Source organism: Nicotiana tabacum, chromosome 24, assembly GCF_000715075.1.
Source record: "Nicotiana tabacum cultivar K326 chromosome 24, ASM71507v2, whole genome shotgun sequence".
NCBI classification, from domain to species: Eukaryota; Viridiplantae; Streptophyta; class Magnoliopsida; order Solanales; family Solanaceae; genus Nicotiana; species Nicotiana tabacum.
This window is the reverse complement of record NC_134103.1, coordinates 8,271,676-8,289,842: the sequence shown is the minus strand read 5'-3', so window position 1 is coordinate 8,289,842 and position 18,167 is coordinate 8,271,676. Positions and strand designations below refer to the sequence as shown.

At 40.1% G+C, this 18,167-nt stretch overlaps 1 pseudogene; it reads left to right on the top strand.

The window, feature by feature from the left end:
- Positions 1-8,433, top strand: part of LOC142178006 (uncharacterized) — a 64,511-nt pseudogene extending 56,078 nt beyond the window's left edge.
- The last annotated feature ends 9,734 nt before the right edge of the window (positions 8,434-18,167 follow it).

The window sequence follows — 18,167 nt, the reverse complement described above, 5'->3', positions numbered from 1 at the left end:
TTCTAAATATATAAACATACTAATAACTTTTAGAAAGTTGGCCTCCATTTAAGATTATGGTAACTTTTCATTTACATTAGATAAAGTTAATTTTTCATAAAGGTAGTTACCACATTAAAAGCATCATTTTAAAACATCTAATGTTTATTAATGCCTATAGTATCACCTACTTATTTACAATACCCACCAATCCATTCTCCCATTCCAATTTACTTTGGATTGGTTACACTCACATGATTAGTTATGTAGTTAATCCATTAAAAGAAATTAAGTACTTGTGTAAACTCAATAATTTTCCAAATCGGATCTAGTTAATTATTGCATAATCATGGGCATAGGCTAGATTAACTTGCACAAAAAGTCCACGGTAATAATAAAAAGATGGTTTTAGAACAAAATGAAACTTGAGGGGTCATGTAATGAAATCATCTATTAAGATAACACAAAATAAATATGCAAAATTCTAGCGAAAAAGTTGGGGGCGTTTTAAAAGAAATAGTCGGCAATTATCTAGATTTACAGTCAATCTCTATCGAAACGATCAACTGTCAAGTTGTCTCTGTGGCCGATAAGTCATGGGTTCGAGCCGTGCAATTAGTCACTCATATTTGCACTAGGATAGGATGCCTACATCACATATCTTTCACAAATCCTGTTTAACAACCTGATCGGTCGTTTTGAGAGTAGTAGCTCTGAACCCCTATTTATTGCTCCCTCTATTTCATTTTTGGGTTTTGTGACTTGCCGGTAGGATTTATCTTTGACTTCGAAGTGAAATGGGACACATAGTCCCTAAAATGAAAGTTTAAATCGTAGGAATCGACCGTAGTTTGAATTGTGTGAAGACGACTCCGAAATGGAGTTTCGACAGCTCCTATAGCTCTGTAGGGTGATTTTGGTCTTAGGAACGTGTTCGAATATTGAATTGGAGGTCTGTAGGTCATTTTAGCGTTAATGGGTGAAAGTTGGAAAATTGGATAATTTTTGGAGAGTTTGATCGGGAGTGGACTTTTTGATATCAGAGTCGGATTCTGATACTGAAAGTTGGAGTAGGTCTGTAATGTCAATTATGACTTGTGTGCAAAATTTGAGGTCAATCGGACTTGATTTGATAGGTTTCGGCGTTGGATGTAGAAGTTTGAAGTTTTAAAGTTCATTAGGCTTGAATCGATGTGCAATTAGTATTTTTAGCATTGTTTGATGTGATTTAGAGGCTCGTTTAAGTCCGTACGATATTTTAGGACTTGTTGGTATATTTGTTTGAGGTCCCGGGGGCCTCGGGTGGATTCCGGGTAATTAACGGACAAAGATTAGACTTGGAGCATATGTGAAGCTTTGATGTGTCTGGTGCAATCGCACCTGCGAATTTTGGGTGCAAAAGTGGCCTTCGAGCCGCAGAAGTGAAATTGGGACTGTCCATCTGAGACCGTAGATGCAGTCAAGGCCCCGCAGAAGCGAGCTCGCAGAATCAAGAAGAGGGGCGCATATGCGAATAGAGCGCAGGTGCGATGGGGAGTTACGTACCTACGGTTGCGCAGATGCGAGGCTGAAGACCGCAGAAGCGAATGCCCTGCTCCACTGGTTAACCGTAGAAGCGGAATTTTGGTCGCTTCTGCGACACCACATATGCGGCTAAGTGTCCGCAGAAGCAGAAGTGCTTGACATAAAGTTAAATACAAGGGTTTGCGATTTTGGCTTCATTTCAAATATTTTAAGCTCGGGTTTGGCGATTTCTTGAGAGCATTTTCGAGGAATTTCTTGAGGTAAGTTTCTTGTACTTATTTTGACCAATAATCTTATTTTTCCATTGATTTCCTCCCTAGATTTTGTGTGTTTAAGGTGGAATTTGGGAGTTTGAGGCTAGACATTTAAAGAGGTTAATTTGGGAATTTAAGTGGCGATTTGGTGTCAGATTTTTGTAAAAATAGTATGGTTGGACTCGATATCGAATGGGTGTTTGTATTTTATGACTTTTACCCGATTTTGAGACGTGGGCCCGGGTCGATGTTTTAGGGCGATTTTTTGATTCTTTGCTAAAACTGTATATTTATTATTTAAATTAGTTTCGTGTAGTTGTATTCATGGTATGTAATTACTTTTGGCTAGATTCGGGCCATTTAGAGTCGGAAAATCGAGGGAAAGACATCTTTATCGATTGATTGAGCGAGATTTGAGGTAAGTGACTTGTCTAACCTTGTGTAAGGGAAATCCCCTAGGATTTGGTATTGTTATAACAATTTGTGATTTGTGAGAGCCGTGTACGCGAGGTGACGAGTGTGTACACGGGTTAGTTATGGAAATTTTGGTTCTTGCTGAGTTGTTTTCTTTTAAATTCCTTCACTGAGTTGCCTTAGCATATATAGTGATCATGATTAACCTAGTATCGCATGTCTACGTGCCTTTACTCTTACTTGCAATTTGTGCAACATTCTTAGTTGAATAACCTGCTTCCTTTGATTTGAATTAAATCTTTAACTGTAAGATTTCTTGTTGTAAATTCATTGCTCCTTCGGTTCAGTTATCTACTGCATATTTACTTTGGGACTATGAGGCACTTACTCGGGATATCCCTCTATCTTGCATATTTACTTTGGGACTACGAGGCGGTTCCTCGGGATATCTCCTTATCTTGCATATTTACTTTGGGACTACGAGGCGGTACCTCGGGAGATCTCCACCTCCCCCATGTCGTGCATATTTACGTTTTGACTATGAGGCGGTACCTTGGGAGCGCCCCTGTTGTTTACCTCTATTTACTGTGCTGATATTTTCTAAAACTCCTCATTGTTTAAATTATCTCACTCATTTCAAAATATCATAATATCTTCTGCCTTGCTTTTTTTTTTTTACCCAGTAGGGCCCTTACCTAACCTCGTCACTACTCTACCGAGGTTAGGCTTGGCACTTACTAGGTACCGTTGTGAAGTACTCATACTATACTTCTGCATATCTTTTGTGCAGATCCAGGTTCTTCCCACCAGACCAGATACCAGTGAGCTAGATCACACGTGGAGACTTCAAGGTATATCTGCCAGCGTCCGCAGACCTCAGAGTCCCCCTTTATCTTTATTATGTTGTTTTTCCTTATTCCTTTTAGCCTTTGATGTATAGAGATACTTAGTATTTTCTCTTAGAAGCTTGTGACTTATCTCTGCCAGATTTTGGGAGTTGTAATTATTAAATCGCAGTTTCTATTTATATATCATGTGTTGAGATTTGAATTCAATTTTTTATTAAGTTATTCTTCAAATTGTTAGGCTTACCTAGTCTTAGAGACTAGTCGCCATCACGATATCTTACGGAGGGAAATCGGTGTCGTGACAAGTTGGTATCAAAGGACTAGGTTCATAGGTGTTATGAGTCACAAGCAGGTTTAGTAGAGTCTCACAGATCGGTACGGAGATATTTGTACTTATCTTCAGGAGGCTATGGAACTGTTAGGAAAAGCTTCACTTCTTTGATTCCTTATCATGCAAGATTATGACTTCGTAAATTTCTGTCTTTCTATTCTCTCACAGATGGTGAGGATACGTATAGTTGGATCGGATGATCAGACACATGTTCCCCCTACTAGAGTCGTGAGACGCCGGGGCCGGGGTAGAGGCCGAGGAGGTCCACATGGTGCAACCAGGCACCCGCACGAGCTACTGCAGAGAAGCCACCAGTAGTTCCAGTTGGAGGGCTGGCACTTGAGACACATGTTACTGCACCAACCCTCTAGGATACTCTAGCCCAATTTTTGTTCATGTTCAGCACCTTGGATCAGGAAGGATTGATACCACTTGCTCCTGCCACATCTCAGGCCGGGGGAGGAGCACAGACTCCTATTGCTGGTACCCCAGAGAAGCGGGTTCATATTGACCAGGTTCCAGAGATCATACCGATGCAGTCGGTAGCTCCAGTTCAGCCCGAGGTTAGGGCAGCAGCTTCTGAGGCAGAGCAGCTCAGGCTTGAGAGGTATAAGAAGTACCACTCTCCTACTTTCTGAGGCTTGGCATCAGAGGATGCCCAGGGTTTTCTTGAGGAGTACCGTTGTATCCTCCGTACTGTGGGTGTTGCGGAGACTAGTAAGGGGGTTTCACTACGTTCTAGCTTAGAGGAGCGGCCTATCAGTGGTGGCGCACATACAAGTTGGATAGTCCAGCTGAGGCGGCTTCACTTACTTGGACTCAGTTCTTAGATATGTTCTTGAGGGAGTATGTTACCTTGAGTCTCAGAGATGCTTGGCGCACAGAGTTTAAGCAGTTGCACCAGGAACCTATGACCGTGTCAGAGTATGCGATCTGATTCAGTGATTTGGCCAGACATGCACCAGCCTTGGTTGCTACAATTCGAGAATGGGTTCGTTAGTTTATTGAGGGGCTCAACCCGAGTATCAGATTGAGCATGGCTCGAGAGTTGGATATGGATATTGTGTACCAGCAGGTAGCAGGGATTGCTAGGAGGTTGGAGGGTACGCTGACTCGAGATAGAGAAGAGAGAGAGGCCAAGAGGTCTCGAGAGTCTGGCACTTACAGTGGTACTCGTGCCCCAGCGGCAACTCATCAGGCAGGGGTTATATGGGTCGCCGAGTTCATTCAGCACTTCCAGCCGCCAGCGATGCTCCGCCACTACTAGGACCCAGGATACTTATTATGCACCGCAAGTGTATAGTGTGCCTCCTGTACGGGGTGTTTTCAGTAGTTAGTCCAGTCGATCAGGCCCGAGCCAGTCGCATCATCTATGTCCTCAGAGAGCTTATTTTAAGTGTGGTGACACTCTCCATGTGGTGAGGGATTGCCCCAGATTTAGGAGGGGTTCACCTCCACAGATTTCTCAGGAACCGCGTGCTCCACCAGCTCCTCAGGCTATGGTTACAGCATCAGCTACCACCCCACCTGCACAGCCAGCTAGAGGTGGAGGTCGGTCAGGTAGAGGCCACCCTAGAGGGGGAGGCCAAGCCAGATACTATGCCCTTCTTGCTAGGATAGAGGTAGTTGCATCAGATTCTATTATCACAGATATTGTTCTGTCTGTCATAAAGATGCATCAGTCTTATTTGATCCAGGCTACACTTATTCCTATGTGTCATCTTATTTTTCCCTATATCTGAGTTCACCTATTTATGTATCTACACCCGTGGGTGATTCTATTGTTGTTGACCGTGTGTATCGATCGTGTTTGATTGTTCTTAGTGGTTTTAAGACCAGAGATGATTTATTATTACTCAGTATGGGGGATTTCGATGTTATTTTGGGCATGGAGTGGTTGTCTCCCTATCATATTACCCTTGATTGTCATTCCAAGATGATGACATTGGCTATACCAGGTCTACCGCGGCTTGAGTGGAGAGGTACCTTAGATCGTGTTCCTAGCAAGGTTGTCTCATTTCTTAAGGCTCAACGAACGGTTGAGAAGGGGTCTGATGCTTATATGGCCTATGTGAGGGATGTTAGTGTTGAAATTCCTACTGTCGAGTCTGTTCCGGTAGTGAGGGACTATTCAGATGTATTCCCGGTGGATCTTCCGAGCATGCCGCCCGACAGGGATATCGACTTTGGCATTGATTTGTTACCGAGCACTCAACCCATTTCTATTCTACCTTATCGGATGGACCTAGCAGAGTTGAAAGAATTAAAGGAATAGTTGCAAGAATTTCTCGACAAGGGCTTCATTCGGCCCAGTGTGTCACCTTGGGGTGCTCCCATCTTGTTTGTGAAGAAGAAGGATGGTTCTATGAGAATATGTATCGATTATCGCCAGTTGAACAAGGTTACAGTGAAGAACATGTATACATTACCCCGTATTGATGACCTATTTGATCAACTTCAAGGTGCCAGAGTGTTCTCTAAAATCGACTTGCGTTCAGGCTATCATCAGTTGAAGATTCGGGAGCCAGATATCCCGAAGACTGCTTTCAGGACTCGATATGGTCATTATGAGTTCCTTATGATGTCTTTTGGGCTGACCAATGCCCCAACGGCATTCATGTACTTGATTAACAGTGTATTCTAGCCCTATCTTGACTTTTCATCATTGTGTTTATTGGCGACATTCTAGTGTACTCCCGGAGTCGAGAGGATCATGAGAAGCACCTGAGGACTATGCTTCAGACCTTAAGAGAGAAGAAGTTATATGCAAAAAGTTTCGAAATGTGAATTTTGGCTAGATTCAGTGGCCTTTTTGGGTCATATAGTATCGAGTGAAGGGATCAAGATCGACCCTAAGAAGACTAAAGCAGTGCAGAGTTGGCCTAGACCATCCTCAGCTACAGAGATCCTGAGTTTTCTTGGCTTGGCAGGGTATTACCGTCGATTTGTGGAGGGTTTCTCGTCTGTCGCAGCACCTATAACCAGATTAACCCATAAGGGTGCGTCGTTCAGGTGGACCGAGGATTGTGAGGAAAGCTTTCAAAAGCTCAAGACTGCTTTGACTGCAGCCCTAGTGTTAGTGTTGCCTACTGGATCGGGGTCTTATACAGTGTATTGTGATACATCGCGCATTGGTCTCAGCACGGTGTTGACGCAAGATGGTTGGGTGATTACCTACGCATCTAGGCAGCTGAAGGTGCATGAGAATAATTATCCCGTACATGACCTTGAGTTAGAAGCTATTGTTCATGCCATGAAGATCTGGCGGCACTATTTGTATGGTGTTCCTTGTGAGGTTTTCACTGATCACCGGAGTCTATAGCATTTGTTTCAACAGAAGGATCTTAACTTGAGGTAACAGAGATGGTTGGAGTTGCTTAAGGATTATGACATCACCATTCTCTATCATCCCGGGAAAGCCAATGTGGTGGACGATGCCTTGAGTCGCAAGGCGGGAAGTTTGGGCAATTTAGCATATCTACCAGTAGTAAAGAGGCCTTTAGCCTTAGATGTTCAGGCCTTGGCCAACCAGTTTATTAGATTGGATGTTTCCGAGCCGAGCCGAGTTTTGGCTTGTGTGATTTCTCAGTCTTCTCTTTATGATCGTATAAGAGAGCACCAGTATGATGACCCTCATCAATTTGTCCTTAAGGATACGGTTCAGCACAGCGATGCTAAGGAAGTCACGATTGAAGATGACGGTGTATTACGGATACAAGGCAGGCTATATGTGCCTAATGTAGATGGTTTGCGTGAGTTGATTCTCCAGGAGGCTCACAGTCTGCAGTATTCCATTCACCCAGGTGCCGCGAAGATGTATTAGGACTTGAGGCAGCACAATTGGTGGAGGCGGATGAAGAAAGACATAGTGAAATATGTAGCTCGTTGCCTAAATTGTCAACAGGTGAAATATGAGCATCAACGACCGGGTGGATTGCTTCAGAAGCTAGAGATTCCAGAGTGGAAATGGGAGTGGATTATAATGAATTTCATTGTTGGGCTCCAGCGAACTCAGAGGAAGTTCGATGCAGTTTGGGTGATTGTGGATAGATTGACCAAGTCATCTCATTTCATTCCTGTGGTTACTACTTACTCTTCGGAGCAGCTGGCTCAGGTTTACATTCGCGAGATTGTCAGGCTTCATGGTATACCGGTATCTATCATCTCTGACCAGGGTACACAATTTACATCACAGTTCTGGAAAGCTGTACAACATGAGCTGGGTACTCGTATGGAATTGAGTACAACATTTCACTCTCAAACGGACGGACAACCCGAGCGCACTATTTAGATATTGTAGGATATGCTTCGTGCGTGTGTGATTGATTTTGGTGGTGCTTGGGATCAGTTCTTTCCACTTGTGAAATTTGCCTACAACAACAGTTATAAGTCGAGCATTCAGATGGCGTTGTATAAGTCTTCGTATGGTAGACGGTGCCGGTCTCTAGTGGGTTGGTTCGAGTCGGGCGAGGCTAGGCTATTAGGTATAGACTTGGTTTAGTATTCCTTGGAGAAAGTTAAATTGATTTAGAATCGACTTTTACAGCCCAATCCAGGCAGAAGAGTTATGCGGATAAGAAGGTTCACGAGGTTGCATTCATGGTTGGGGAGCGGGTCTTGCTCCGGGTTTCGCCCATAAAGGGTGTCATGAGGTTCGGAAAGAAGGGTAAGTTGAGCCCTAGATATATCGGGCCTTTTGAAATTCTTGAGAGGGTTGGAGAGGTGGCTTACAGACTTGCACTACCACCTAGACTCTATGCAGTACATCCAGTATTCCGTGTTTCTATGCTCCGGAAGTATCACGGTGATCCGTCTCATGTGTTAGACTCCACCTCAGTTTAGTTAGACAAGGATATATCCTATGTTGAGGAACCGGTGGCCATTTTGGACAGGCAAGTTCGAAAGTTGAGCTCAAAAGAAAGTCGCGTCTCTGAAGATTCAGTGGAGGAGTCATTCGGCGGAGGAGGCAACTTAGGAGACCGAGCATGATATGTGTAGCCATTATCCTCATCTTTTTACCACTTCAGGTATGTCTCTATACTCGTTCGAGGACGAACGTTGTTTTAAGAAAGGGAGGATGTAACGACCCGGACGGTCGTTTTGAGAGTAGTAGACATGAACCCCTATTCATTTCTCCCTATATTTAATTTTTGGGTTTTGTGACATGCCGGGAGGATTTGTCTTTGGTTTCGGAGTGAAATGGGACGCATAGTCCCTAAAATGAAAATTTAAGTCATAGGAATCGACCGAATTTGAATTTTGTGAAGATGACTCCAAAATGGAGTTTTGACAGTTCTTATAGCTCCGTAGGGTAATTTTGGTCTTAGGAGCGTGTTCGGATGTTGAATTAGAGGTCCGTGGGTCATTTTACCGTCAATTGGCGAAAGTTAGAAAATTGGATAATTTTTGAAAAGTGTGACCAGGAGTGAACTTTTTTATATCGGGATCGGATACCGATTCCGGAAGTTGCAATAGTTCTGTAATGTCAATTATGACTTGTGTGCAGAATTTGAGGTCAATCGGACTTGATTTGATAGGGTTCGGCGTTAGATATTGAAGTTTGAAGTTTTAAAGTTTATTAGGCTTAAATCGATGTGTAATTCATATTTTTAGCATTTTTTGATGTGATTTAGAGGCTCGACTAAATCCGTATGACGTTTTTGAACTTGTTGGTACATTTATTTGAGGTCCCTGGGGCCTCGGGTGGATTTTGGGTGGTTAACGGACAAAAAATGGACTTGGAGCATAGCTGAAGCTTTGTTGTGTCTGGTGCAATCATACTTGTGAATTTTGGGCCGCAGGTGTGGCACCGCAGAAGCGGTCTTTGAGCCGCAAAATAGGAATTGAGACTGTCCAGTTGACACCGCAGATGCGGTCATGGCCCCGTAGAAGCGAGAAGAGGGGCGCATATGCGAAGGGTGCACATGTGCGATAGGGAGTTCTGCATCTGCGGTTGCGCAAAAGCGGAGGCCCAGCTAAATTGGTTAACTGCAGAAGCGGAATTTTGGTCGCTTCTATGACACCGCAGATGCAGTTAAGTGTCCGCACAAGCGGAAGTGCTGGAATTATTTTAAATGCAAGGGTTCGCGATTTTGGCTTCAATTCAAACATTTTGAGCTCGGGTTTGGCGGTTTCTTGAGAGCATTTTTGAGAGATTTCTTGAGGTAAGTCTCTTGTACTTATTTTGACCAATAATCTTGTTTTTCCATTGATTTTCCACCTAGATTGTGTGTGTTTAAGGTGGAATTTGGGAGTTTGAGACTAGGAATTTGGAGAGTTTAATTTGGGGATTGAGTGGCGATTTGGTGTAGAATTTTGGAAAAACGGGTATGGTTGGACTTGATATCGAATGAATGTTCGTATTTTGTGACTTTTATCCGATTTCGAGATGTGGGCCTGGGTCGACTTTTTGGGGCGATTTTTCGATTTTTTATTAAAGTCATAGATTTATTATTTAAATTAATTTCTTGTAGTTCTATTCATGGTATGTAATTGCTTTTGGATAGATTTGGGCCATTTGGTGTCGGAAAATCGAGGAAAAAATATCTTTATCAATTGATTAAGCGAGATTTGAAGTAAGTGACTTGTCTAACCTTGTGTGGGAGAAATTCTCTTAGGATTTAGTATTGTTGTAACAATTTGTGATATGTGAGCGCCGTGTACGCGAGGTGACGAGTGCGTACACAGGCTAATTGTGTAAATTTTGATTCTTGCTGAGTTGTTTTCTTTTAAATTCCTTCACTGAGTTGCCTTAGCATATGTAGTGATCATGATTATCCTTGTAAGAGAATTTCCTTCACTGAGTTGCCTTAGCATATCGGTTGATTAAGCGAGATTTGAGGTAAGTGACTTGTCTAACCTTGTGTGGGGGAAATTCCCTTAGGATTTGGTATTGTTGTAACAATTTATGATATGTGAGTGTTGTGTACGCGAGGTGACGAGTGTGTACACAAGCTAATTGGGTAAATTTTGGTTCTTGCTGAGTTGTTTTCTTTTAAATTCCTTCACTGAGTTGCCTTAGCATATGTAGTGATCATGATTAGCCGAGTATCACATGTCTAGGTGCCTTAACTCTTACTTACAATTTATGCAACAAGCTTAGTTGAATTACCTGTTTTGCCTGATTTGAATTAGATCTTTAACTGTAAGATTTCTTGCTGTAAATTCGTTGTTCCTTCGGTTCGGTTATCTACTGCATATTTACTTTGGGACTACGAGGCGTTTACATGGGAGATCCACATGTCTTGCATATTTACTTTGACACTACGAGGCAGTTCCTCGGGAGATCCCCCTGTCTTGCATATTTACTTTGAGACTACGAGGCGGTTCCTCGGGAGATCCCCATGTCTTGCATATTTATTTTGGGACTACGAGGCGGTACCTCGGGAGATCCCCCCTCCCCCATGTCGTGCATATTTATATTTGGGACTACGAGGCGGTACCTCGGGAGCTCCCCTTTTGTTTACCTCTATTTACTGTGCTGATATTTTCTGAAATTCCTCATTGTTTAAATTCTCTCAGTCATTTCAAAATATTATTATATCTTCTGCCTTACTTATTTATTTTTTTTAACTAGTAGGACCCTGACCTAATCTCGTAACTACTCTACCGAGATTAGGCTTGGCACTTACTGGGTACCGTTGTGGTGTACTTATACTACACTTCTGCACATCTTTTGTGCAGATCGAGGTTCTTCCCACCATACCAGATACCAGTGAGTTGGACCGCACGTGAAGACTTCAAGGTATATCTGCCAACGTCTGCAAACCTCGGAGTCCTCTCTATCTTTATTGTGTTGTGTTCCCTTATTCTCTTTAGACTTTGATGTATAGAGACACTTAGTATTTTCTCTTAGAAGCTTGTGACTTATTTCTATCGGATTTTGGGAGTTGTAATTAATTAATCGCATTTTCTATTTATATATCATGTGTTGAGATTGGAGTTGAGTTTATTATTAAGTTATTTCGCAAATTGTTAGACTTACCTAGTCTTAGAGACTAGGTGCCATCACGACATCGTACAGAGAAAAATCGGGATCGTAACATCATGCGTGAATGCGAGATACTTTGTACACCGTACTACTCTTTGCCTTCTCTCGGAATGAGCTAAAAGCTACTCATTTGTAAGGAATATTGGTAATTTCGTACACAACAATGGAAAAATAAATAAATAAAAAATAAAAAATAAGTTACGTTTCTCTAACCCAAGTATAGTGTACTTATACGGTCTTCCAAATACGCTTACATGCAAGATATTTAATTAAGTCTTTTTATTCTCATAAAAAAATCAAATATTATGACATGGAAAATTCTGACTTTGATATCGAGAAAATCTTCCAAAAGTAAGAATTAAAAAAAAAGGATTTTTACTGTACTTACTAGTATAACTGATGAGGTTTTAATATTTTATTTTAATTATCAGGAAATGGGGCCAACGTAAGTTACTAAAAAGCCCACATCAAACGCAGAAAAGGCCTGAAAATGAAACCCAACCATTCAACGCGCTTTCGTTTGAACAAATTGCACGCTCATTATGGGCCCATAGAATGACTCTCAAGGATGTTTTCCGTACAGAAATAGTCAATTTTCTAATTTTTAATCGGATAAAAAGTGTCTTAGGATTGGCTAAGTTGGTTGGATGAATGGTTTTCCACGCGGGACACATGGAATCGATTCCCTTTACAAGCAACCTCCTTATAGCGGCTCATTAATTTGAAGTAGTTAAAATTAAAGTAAGAGCACATATTACTTAAGCAGAGGCGGGGCTAGTTTATTAAATATTTATTATTAGATAGACAAATGTGTATACAAATTATACATGCTTTGCATTAATTAGTTTGACATTAACACCAAATGCAAGTTATTTTTAGAGCTTCTGACATAATTGGTCGTTCGACTGAAAAGTATATCACTCGCTAACCCATTATTTTATATTATAACTTGTAGCCAAAAACAAATAACATATGCTAACCAATAATTAGTTTTTGAGCGGCCCTTTGTCCCTTCTTCACTCTCTAGTCCTTCACGTAAAACTCAACAAAAATTAATCTTCACCTCCTAAAATGTGAAATCTAAATGTTAAGACTCGCAAGCCGTTGACGAACTAAAAAATACAAATATGTTTTTCTCTGAAGGGGTAAAAGTTTTCTCCTTTGAACGTCTGTGAGAACCTCTTTTCTCTATTCAGTTCATTGTTGGGTTTCTTCTTCTCCTCTTTTTATTGAGGTATTTTTTCAATTTCACTAGTTGAATAATTAATCTTTCTTTATTTTTCATGGTCTCTGTCACTTTCTTTTACTGGGATTAATGACAGATCTACGTATTTTGTGCTTAATTCTTTGGGTTTGGCTCATGATATGGTGGTTTCTTATCTTGGATATGAGGGTTTTGAATAAAAGAAAGTTTGTGTTTGGTCTAGTCTGTTTAGGGTTGGTTATACTTGAACTTGGGTGTTAGGAACATGGATGGAAAGGAAATATTTTTTTAAATCTGGAAATGAAATAAATTTTCTATTTTAAATTGGAATTAATTTATCTTTTGAAATGCTTTATACCATATCGGCGCATTTTAGCCCATCGATCTAATTTTTCAAGTGTCACTATACAAAATATATACTAACTAGACTGCCACTACACAATTTATTTATAAAATAAACTGTCACTATACAAAATATATACTAAATAGACTGTCACTATATAAAAAATATACAAACAAGATTGTCACTATATAAAATATATACTAAGTAGACTGTCACTATACAAAAAAATATATAAACTAGACTCTCACTATACAAAAAATATACTCCCTCCGTTTCAATTTATGTGAACCCATTTGACTGGGCACAAAGTTTAAGAAAAGAGAGAAGACTTTTAAACTTGTGGTGTAGAATGAAGCATATATATTTTCTGTGGCTATAAATCATTGCATAAAGATAAATTATTTTCAAACAAGGAAAGAGGTCATTCTTTTTGGCACGGACTAAAAAGGAAATAGGTTCACATAAATTGAAACAGAGGGAGTATAAAATAGACTGTCACTATACAAAAATATACAAAATAGATTATCACTATAAAAAAAATATACTAAATAGACTGCCACTATACAATTTATATATAATAGATTGTCATTATACAAAATAGACTGTCACTATACAAAATATATAATAAATAGATAATTCGGGCTATTAGATGTAATATGTTTGGGCCGGGGGCCATTTCGTGTCAATTAGTAAAAATATGAGTTATTAAAATTTTGAGGGGCTATAGAAGATAGTTTTCTCTTATTTTTACCCTGACAGGCCTTTTACCTTATCACGTTGAAAATACTTCTAGTTTTTATTTTGCACTATTCATTTTTAGATAAATTGTCACTATTGAGTAGTAAAACATGACTGTTTCCAAATGTTCAAGATTGTAGAAAATTCTTATGGTTGGATGGTTTTGTTTACGTTGAAAAAGAATCAATAGAGTCGTGAAATTCGACCAAATCCTAAGAGGAGATGAAATAAATGAATTAGATTGTAGATGCATAATTTGATTAATTAGTACACAAAAAGGGACAAAGTCAAAAGAGTGATTAATCAACTTAAAGAATACCAAATTAAAGAGGTTGGCTAATAGCGTAATGCAAAGAAAGAGTTTCGCACTGTGAAGGGTCATGGTCGGGCAGGATGGATAAGATCCTTTCACCTTAATCAGAGGTCTCGGATTCGAGCATTGAAAATAAAAAATATTTTAGCACGGAATGCTTATCCCTTTAATGAACTTTACGCGAGCGAAGACTGCCTTAGTAATGTGAGTGCTAAATACGGGATGAAAAATAATATAAAAAAAGAAAAGAAATAAGAAGATTTCTTGCCCCAACAAAAGTCTAATGGTAATTAAAGATGGGATCTTAATGTGGTTTTCTACTTGACACCACTCAAATATCAGTAAGCTAATAGGACCTATGCCTCCATTTGAATCTGGAGTCTTTATTGCTAAATAATAATTGACTTTTTGCATTTAAACTGATAGATATTTATAAGGACAACGGTGATTAGCGTTGTTTTTCAAACTCTCCCGATACACGAGGACTGTTAGTTAAGGCTATTATCACTTTTAATCTTCAGTACAAATTATTTACATTCAATAGTCAAAACAATATATATAATTTTCATAATTTTTGTATATAACATACAGAATATATATGTATACGAATAAAAATCGGACTCATGATACACTTCGACCTCCAATAGGGTAAAACAAACTCGAGATATGATTGCGAAGGATCGAAATCGAAACAAAGGTTTCGTCGAGTCAGAATTCGGGAGTACGTTGTCTGCATTCGAGAATATCGGGGTCATGATTCGAGATCGATCCAAATCCTGAAAGATTTCGGAAGACATTGTCGGGCAATCCAGCACGACCAACATAAGGCCATAATATCTGCAACCAACCGAATATCGCGCCGTGAATCCCGGCATGTATCGATGAAGAACCGGCAATCAGTTACATAGAAGCTTTTTTACCTTTTATAGAGTTGTACTTAGAGTAGGATTCCCCTACTATATAAATGGGGGTCTAATAATTCATTAGGCACATGATAACACGCATTTCAAAGAAATATATTATTATTTCCACTGTTATTGTAAGCTTTTTCACTCGTTCATCAAAATTATCCATTGTGAGCCCAAATCGAGGGTGAATGCTTCATCAAGGCTGGAATCATCCTCCTCGCGTGGTTTGAAATTATTGTATCTTTACTTGTCCATTCACTACTAAAAACGGCAAATTTCTGACCCAAAAAAGTAGTCGGAAATTTCCAACGGAATCGGTCGGAAATGGCATAAAAATATATTTTTCAATTTTTATTAATGTTTACGGCAAATATTCTGTCTACAACCGTCGCAAATTTTGGCGAAAAATATCGCGAAGGCATTTGCGACCAATTCGGTCGGAAAAATTAAAAATAAAATAAAAAAATTAAAAAGTTGCGATCGATTCGGTCAGAAAAATTAAAAAAATATAAAAATAAAAAGTTACGACCGATTCAGTCGCAAATATTTATTAAAATGAGGTCTCACTTCGTTGACCTCATTTGCGACCAAATTAGTCGAAATTCTTTTATTTTTTTAAATTTTCGAACGATTCAGACGAAAATAGTTTATAAAAACCCCTGTCCCCTTTCTTTTTCTTTAATTCTTTTCTTCCTTCTCTCTTTTCTTTCTCTCCTTGCCGGAAACCCCCTCCCCCAGGCATCAAGGTGCTCCGACGACAACCCTCTTTCTCCGGCGACACCTCTCTCACTCTCTCTCTCCCCTCTCGCAGCCAGTTTTCCCATATCTCTCGATTTTTTCTTCTTTATTTTTTTTGCTAAGCCTCGTAGAGAAAAACACATTGTTTGTTGAAATTGATATTTGTAATTTTCGTTTTTTCATAGTATCTTTGTTATCAAAATTCGAAAAGTCTGAAAGAATTAATAGTGGAACAAGTTTGGGATGATTTACTAAAAAAGAAGAGAGTAAATTAGTATGCACTTTTTGATTTTTGTTTTTGTGCAACTAATTGTTATTCTTATTATATTTTTATTACACTTTTCATGTTAATTTGGTAGTTGAATCTAGGTTTTAGATTGTTGTAGAAGAATTTGATTGAATCTAGGTTTGAGATTATTGGTTGTTTTATTTGGCAGATGGTATAGTTAAAAATACTGCAGAATTCTGCTAATTTATTTTTCAGATCTGGAGCGGATTTGCGACTGAATCACTCGCAAACAATTCCCAGATTTGCGACCGATTCAGTCGCAAATTATGAAATTTTGATTTTTTAAATTTATTTATTCTCAAATTTTACGACCGATTCGGTCGGAAATTTAAATTATGTATTCATTTTATTATTTAAATTTGCGACCGCATCGGTCGAAAATTTACCGACCAATTCAATTGCAAATCTCTTATATTTAAGTGTGTCCTTATTTTTCAATTTGCAACCAAATCCGTCGGAAAGTTCCGACCGATTCGGTCGCAAATTATTTGCGACCATGTATTTTTCGACTGACCTTTTTCGATCGGTAATCTGTCGGAAAAGCTCGATTTCCGACCGATTTGATGGTCGAAAATTTGCCATTTTCTAGTAGTGATTTTAACTCAATTTATCATTTTGTATCAAATTAATCTGTATATCCTTAAAACTACCTACAAATTTAATTATTATCCGGTTTAAGGGTAGACAGTTTGGCGCCCACCGTGGGGCTAAGGATAATAGTGGCAATTTGATACAAATTTACGTAACACACCCTACTTCACACTTATTCTTTGAAGTGTCTTTGATTTCGGGTCTAAGTTTAAAATATCGAACTCCCAATCCGCCCCTTTAAACAAGGATGCTGAATCTGGCCATCATGGCGAGAACAACAATATGGTGCCCGGTAATGAGGTCCCCCTATAGATCCCAACGGAATTCCGGTCGCGCACCCGATCGACGCCAAGTCACATGTGGCCATTAACACGAATTTGCCCACCGATCCCGAAGAAGTTCTGCATGCCTGAAATTCCTAAGTACAACGGAACAACTAATCCAAATGAACATATGACCTCGTACATGTGCGCCATCAAGGGGAACGACTTGGAGGATGATGAGATTGAATTTGTCCTGCTGAAAACGTTCTGAGAGACCTTGTCAAAAGTAGCTATGATATGGTATCACAACTTGCCCCCCAATTCTATTGACTCATTTGCTATGCTTGCAAAAGCTTTTGTAAAAGCGCACGCCGGAGCCATCAAGGTCGAGACCAGGAAGTCGGACCTTTTTAAGGTAAAGCAAAGAGATTACGAGATGCTCAGGGAGTTCGTGTCAAGGTTTCAACTAGAACAGATGGACTTGCCGCCGGTGGCAGACAATTGGGTCGTTCAGGCCTTCACCCAAGGACTCAATACTCGAAGCTCATTGGCTTCGCAACAGTTGAAGCAAAATCTGGTAGAATATCCGGCTGTAACTTGGGCCGATGTGCATAACCGGTACCAATCAATAATTAGGGTCAAAGATTATCAGCTTAGGGGCCCTTCCGGTTCTGTTTATCATGTTCGAGCTAGTGGCAGATCCAAAAGAGACATTGATCATGAACCAAGATCAAGTAGAGATTGGTATCAACCGTACAACGATGATTGTAGGGGTAACGGGTCTAGATGAAATCCTGTGAGAAGTCAAAGCAGAAGCGATCGAGGTCAAAATAATCGATGACGCATGAGCAAAAACAGTTTCGACAGGCCCATCGGGTCTAAGGAAGCGCCGAGGTTATCGGAGTACAACTTCAACGTCGATATTGCTGCTATCGTGTCTGCCATCGGACGTATCCAATTAACCAAGTAGGCTCGACCTATGCAGTCCGATCTATCCCAAAGGGATCCCAACTTAATATGTAAATATCATGGCACTCACGGCCACAGAACTGTGGAAGTAGCCTGGTTATTCAATAACGAACATCTTCGGGAGTTCCTGAGCAATCGAGAAGAAACCCATTTCGGGAATAGAGATTCTAGTAAGAAAATCGAGCAGGAGGAGTCTCAACACGTCATTAACATGATCATCGGTGGGGTCGACGTTCCCTAGTGGCCAATGTTAAAGCGCACCAAAGTGTCTATCACGAGGGAAAAATGGACTCGAGATTACGTACCAGAAAGAGCCTTGTTATTCAATGATGAGGACGTTGAAGGCATCGTACAACCCCCACAATGATGCACTGGTAAAATCTGTACTCATAAATAAATCTCGAGTTAAATGTGTGTTAATTGATCCAGGTAGCTCGGCCAATATCATTAGATTGAGGGTCGTGGAACAAC